This window comes from Canis lupus, chromosome 30, assembly GCF_003254725.2.
Source record: "Canis lupus dingo isolate Sandy chromosome 30, ASM325472v2, whole genome shotgun sequence".
Lineage (NCBI taxonomy): Eukaryota > Metazoa > Chordata > Mammalia > Carnivora > Canidae > Canis > Canis lupus.
The window spans coordinates 28,606,553-28,612,552 of NC_064272.1; positions in this window are offsets into that span (position 1 = coordinate 28,606,553).

Sequence of the window (6,000 nt, forward strand, 5' to 3'; positions counted from 1 at the left end):
AGACAGAAAGAAAGAAAGAAAGAAAGAAAGAAAAAGAAACCATGTAAGAAACAGAGCCCATTGCCCCCAAAGTCCTCCCGTAAAACTGATTAAAGAGCCATTTGAAATTTCTTGTCTTTTGACCTAAATGCTGTCAAATAACTGGGATTATTCAGCCAAGGACAGGAACTAACATTCACTGAGAAAAAAACAATGTGTTTGGGCTCTGGACTGAGCTCTTTAAATACATTAGTATCTTTTATTCCCCCTCCCCATCTGTCAATATTTTCTCTGTTATACAGATAAAGAAACTGAGGCTGAGTTTAGAAGTAATTTGGTACTTTTTAGTTAAGTAGCAAGGCTGGGATTCAAACACAGACCTGTCTGACTTCAAAGATTTGAATATAAAATAGTCCCACTTCCTTACCAGGGAGAGATATTCAAGGCATGAGTACTACCAGAACCTGAGAAAATTGGTGAAATAGTAGGAGTTTCTCAACTCCTCTTTTACCTACCCTCTCTCCTGTGGTCATCCCCCTCCCTTACCTTAGACAACACCTCCTGACTGCCCAGGGCTACAGATTCTTTCCAAAGACTGTCCTCTTATCAAAATGTATCTGTCCTGGGGCACCTGGCTGGCTTAGTCTGTACAGCATCTGACTCTTGATCTTGGCGTGGTGAGTTCAAGCCCCACCATGGGTGTAGAGCTTACTTTAAAAAGAAGAAAAGTATCCTCTCCTACTCTTCACCATAGAAATAACAGGTTCTAAAGTGGCTCATCCCTCAAGTTAACACATTTTATTTTTTTAAAGATTTTTTAAAAAATTATTTATTAATGAGAGATACAGAGAGTGAGAGAGAGAGAGGGAGGCAGAGACACAGGCAGAGGGAGAAGCAGGCTCCATGCAGGGAGCCCGACGTGGGACTCGATTCTGGGTCTCCAGGATCAGACCCTGGGCTAAAGGCGGTGCTAAACCGCTGAGCCACCAGGGCTGCCCTAGTTAACACATTTTAAATACATTTTTGCATTCTAAATGGGACTTCCTGGGAGTACTACAACAATATTAAGAAAAATTCATATGATGGAAATTTCAAAAGTTAGAATCTGGGATGAATCAAACCAGAGATTAACCAAGAGCTCCCCTGGTTGCACCACATAGTTCTTCACTCTGCCTGGTGTGAAGTGTATTTCCGGAGTGTGAGTTTCCTGAGCACTGAGCCTGGGAGTGTCATATTCAATCCCTGAAAATTGATATATATACAATGAATTGATTAATGTCATGGTGGGGGTAAATGACTCCATTGGGGCTTTAAAAAAAAAAAAAAAAAAAAAAAAAAACGATGAATAGGGCAGCCCAGGTGGCTCAGCAGTTTAGCACCGCCTTCAGCCCAGGGCCTGATCCTGGGGACCCGGGATCGAGTCCCACGTTGGGCTCCCTGCATGGAGCCTGCTTCTCCCTCTGCCTGTGTCTCTGCCTCTCTCTCTGTCTCTCAAATAAATAAAATCTTAAAAAAATAATAAAAAATAAAAATAAAAAAAATCTAAAAAAAAATAAAAAATAAAAAATAAAAATAAAACAATGAATAGATGAATGAATGATACCTGCAACACAGGACTGCCCACTACTTCCCCCAGGCTTCAGATTACCCCAACAAATGTGCCAACTGTTGCAGGTGATGGGATTTTGTATTCCCTTTTGATAGAACATCCCTTCCATTCCCTCCTTCTGTGAGCTCTGCCAACTTTCAAACAAGGTCAGAATGAACCTATGCCTTAGTGAATGACAATGGAGTCCATCCACCATTATAAAACATGGAATAAAGCTTTTAAGACCATTGGGAAGAATGAAGGACAGATTTGCCTATGTGTGGCAGTGAACGTGAGTTACCGCAGATACTTGAAGCAATCACCAAAAATCCAACAAAACCAACAGTTTCTTGAGAAACATTTACCTAGCTCTTTGAGAGTCTATAGATACGCTGGTTACAAACCAAAGCAGTATAAATAAAGGGACTTTCTTGGTTCATATAAATGAAAATTCCATGGATATATCAAGCTTCAGAAATGCCTGGATGCAAGTAATCAAACAAGATCATCATGGACTTTGTCAAAAAAAAAAAAAAAAAAAGCCCCAAATGGAGTTGTTTACCCCCACCATGACAGCAAACCAAGATTTAATTACAGTCCCAGGACTGGGATCTTGAAGAAGAAGAAGAAGAGGAAGAAGAAGAAGAAGAAGGAGGAGGAGGAGGAGGAGGAGGAGGAGGAGGAGGGGAGGGGGAGGAGAAAAGAAAAAGAAGAAGATTTTATTTATTCATGAGAGACACTAAGAGAGAGAGGCACAGATATAGACAGAGGGAGAACAAGGCTCCTCGCAGGGAGCCCGATGTGGGACTTGATCCTAGACCTCGACCTCGGGATCATGCCCCTGAGTGCAAGGCAAATGCTCAACTGCTGAGCCACCCAGGCATCAAGATTGGGATCTTTTAAAAGTCAGCCTGAAATTTCCAGATCAACACTATAAGGTGACCTGCATGATAAAAGAACAAAAAAACAAAACAAAACAAACCACCCAACCCAAACGTTCAGGCCTGAAACAATCCTTTCTTTTGCTAATAACTTCTTGTCCCCGCCTCCTGCCTATGAAAACCTTCCGTTTTATACAACTCCGCGAAGCATCTCTGTACCTACTACATGGATGCTGCCCAGTTCATGAATACCTTAATAAAGCCAACTAGATCTTCAAATTTATTCAGTTGGATTTTGTTTTTTAACAACTTAATGTCTCACATTCTGTCTCTAGGTCCTGTGTTCCTCTGGGCATGACTTCATTCCCTCTCTGCATACAGGAGACAAACAGCTCCAGGCTTATGTTGTCCTTAGAACTCTTTATTTTTTTTAACTGCAAAATAAAACATAGGTATACCAAACAAACAAAACACAAATCAAAAGCATAGTTCAATTTAAGCTGAACATTCTTTTCACCACCAGCAGCTCTACTCCAGAAACCCTATGCTTGGAGCCCCTTCCCAATTACAACCCTCTCCAGACCCTGATTTTTATAATACTCATCCTATGATACATATATCCCTAAACTGGAGTTGGGTCCTGCCCATTCTTCTCAAAAACAATACAACTCTAAATCTCTTTCAACTGGTATCTCCAACCTCTATCCTTTTGCTTTACCCAATCTGTTGAAGAATCCTTTTGACTTACACAGCTTCCCACAGTCCAGATTTTGCTGATTGCATACTCTTGGTACATTTCAACATGTTTCTCTGTGCCCTATATTTCCTGCAAATATGTAGCTGCATCCGAAGACAGAATTAGACTCAGGTTTGGTCCTTTGGCAAGACTATAAGGAGTGTTTGGCAGGACTATGAAAGGCACACAATGTCTGGTTGTCTCACTTTTTATGATGTTAAAATCCACTGATGAGAAAGCCCATATCTATTAACTCACCAAGGGCTGTTAAATGAAGATATTCTGATTCAAGGGTTAGCAAACCCTCGTTATGTGGGCTAAATCTGTCCAAACTTCCCCAGTTTTTATAAATAAAATGTTATGGCCAGGAAGTGACAGTCAGACATAGAAAACCAGGATCCAATCTCTCTGGATGCACCAGGCTTCTGGTCCCCTCTCGGGTTCTGGAATCTCCCTGAGACTAGCCATTTTAGGTTACAAATTCCCAAAAGTCGCAGAATTTACAGACTCGTATTCCTCTCCTATCTCAACAACTCTCCCTTCACTCTCCCCACCTAGAACCTCTCTCCATTCCTCCTGAATAGTCTTCCCAGAGAACTCAAACTTAGGGGAACCAAACCTATGACAGCAGGCTGCCTTAGGTAACTTCTCACACCCCTGTAGCTCAAAGTTCCTCTGAGACAGGAAACCCAAAGCCTGTCTACCTTCTCAGAACAGGGAAATCCCAAGAATAAATAAACAAATGGCTGTTTCTTTCTAATTCTTCTATAACTGCAAAAGCATCATCTAAGTACACTTTCCTGCCACACCTTCTTGGCTATCATATGCCAAAGAAAGGGTTATTCTGGAGGGCTCTAACTTTATGAAGCCCTCCCTTTTCGCAAATAATGGAAAAATTATTCAAATTAGCTGAAGGAAAATGGGGGAATCCATTAAAAGGATCCAAGCACAGGAGTGGCGTGGCCTCACTCATGAGGAGTGAGCAGCAGGACTGGGACAGCTGCTCTGAATCCCCTCAGACCTCACAATGTCCTCATCCTGCCTCTTGTTGTACATTTACTCCATTCTCTTTTCTTTGCAAAACACCCCTCCTTGGTTCTCTGTTCTCACAGCAGAAAGCAGCCATCCTGTGGCTCCCAATTCTCTTTCTTCTCAGTTCGAGAGACCAGCAAATATTCACTGGTATTTCTTAGAGGCCTAAGTTTCCAGATTAACAAATCCGATTGTCCCATCTTTGGTGTTTGCAGACTTCTCTTCCACTCATGTCTTGGCCAGCATTTATTCAAAGGGCCACACCGAGCAGTGAGGGAGGCAGGGCTGTGTGTTCTCTCACTGGATGGTCACAAGCTCCGTGGGATCTATTACTAAAAGCAAGAAAGGAAAATAGCCACTGGAGATAATTAGGTGCCTCTGCCACAGTCCACATCAAATGCTTAGCTGTTTAAGACCACGATGGGTATGGCAGTCTCTAAGGCCAAAGACACATGCTAGATCTAGCTCATGCAGGGAGCTATGACTTGTGAAGAAAGAGAAACTGACACCATCAGGAAACAGACCCAGTACCTTGCTTTTATTGAATAGATTCACAAACATGAGGCTCTCAGGTCAATTTTTTCCAGCTTTATTGAAATATAATTGACATATAATGTTGTATAAGTTTACGTTGATTTGATATACTTAAATATTACAATATTATTCACTCGTGAGAAAGAAGTAGATGCTGCCATTTGCAACGATATAGTTGGACCTTGAAGGCATTATGCCAAGTGAAATAAACTGGACATAGAAAGACAAATAAGGGGGGTTGGGGATGCCTGGCTGGGTCAGTGGTAGAGCATGTGACTCCTAATCTTGGTGGGTTGTGAGTTAGGGGCAGAGCTTACTTTAAAAAAGAAAATGAAAGGAAGGAAGGAAGACAGATATGGTATATCACTTATATGTGGAATCTAAAAAAGCCTCCTGGAAACAGAAAGAGAAAGTGGTTACCAGGGGGTGGGGGTTGGGGGTGGGGAATATGAGAGATGTTGGTCAAAGGGTACAAACTTCTAGTTAGAAGATGAGTAAATTCCAGAAATCTAATGGACAGCACAGTAACTGTAGTTAATAATACTGTAGTATATTCTTTTTTTAAAGATTTATTTATTTATTTTGAGAGAGAGAGAGAGCAAGTGAGGGAGGCAAAGGGAGAGGGATAATCTCAAGTAGACTCCTCCCTCAGTACGGAGCCCCATATGGGGCTCCATCTCATGACCCATGAGATCATGACCTGAGCTGAAATTAAGAGTCCCATGCTTAACCAGCTGAGCCAACCAATCAGGTACCCCTGATAATACTGTACTCTATTCTTGAAAGTTATGAAGACAACAGATCTTAAATGTTCTCACTGCCAAAGAAATGGTAGTTATGTGATGCAATGGAGGTGTTCTCAGATCAGTTTTAATCCGTGTGGCCTGATTACTTCCCAAAAAGCGGTCCTAATTGCCATCTCTATCAGCAATTGGTGAGGGTGCCTCTTCCCCCAGTCTTACAAACACTGCAGGTTATCCGTGTTTCTAAGTTTTACCAGACTGATGGATGAAAGACAGCTCTACTATGCAGTTCCCTAATTACCAGTGAGTTCGCATTTTTTTTCTTGGTTTTAAGCAGGGTAAGTGTACTTCCTGTTTATTGCTTTGGTCATGGCCTTGGGGCACAGTAGTCTGTGGTATCCTTTTAACTCACTTCTGTTTGCAAGGCCTGGAAGGGAGCCCTGCTCTACCTCTCAGTCAAAGCAGCTGCACCATTTCCTGTACATTTGTGTAGCCCTCCTGGAAACC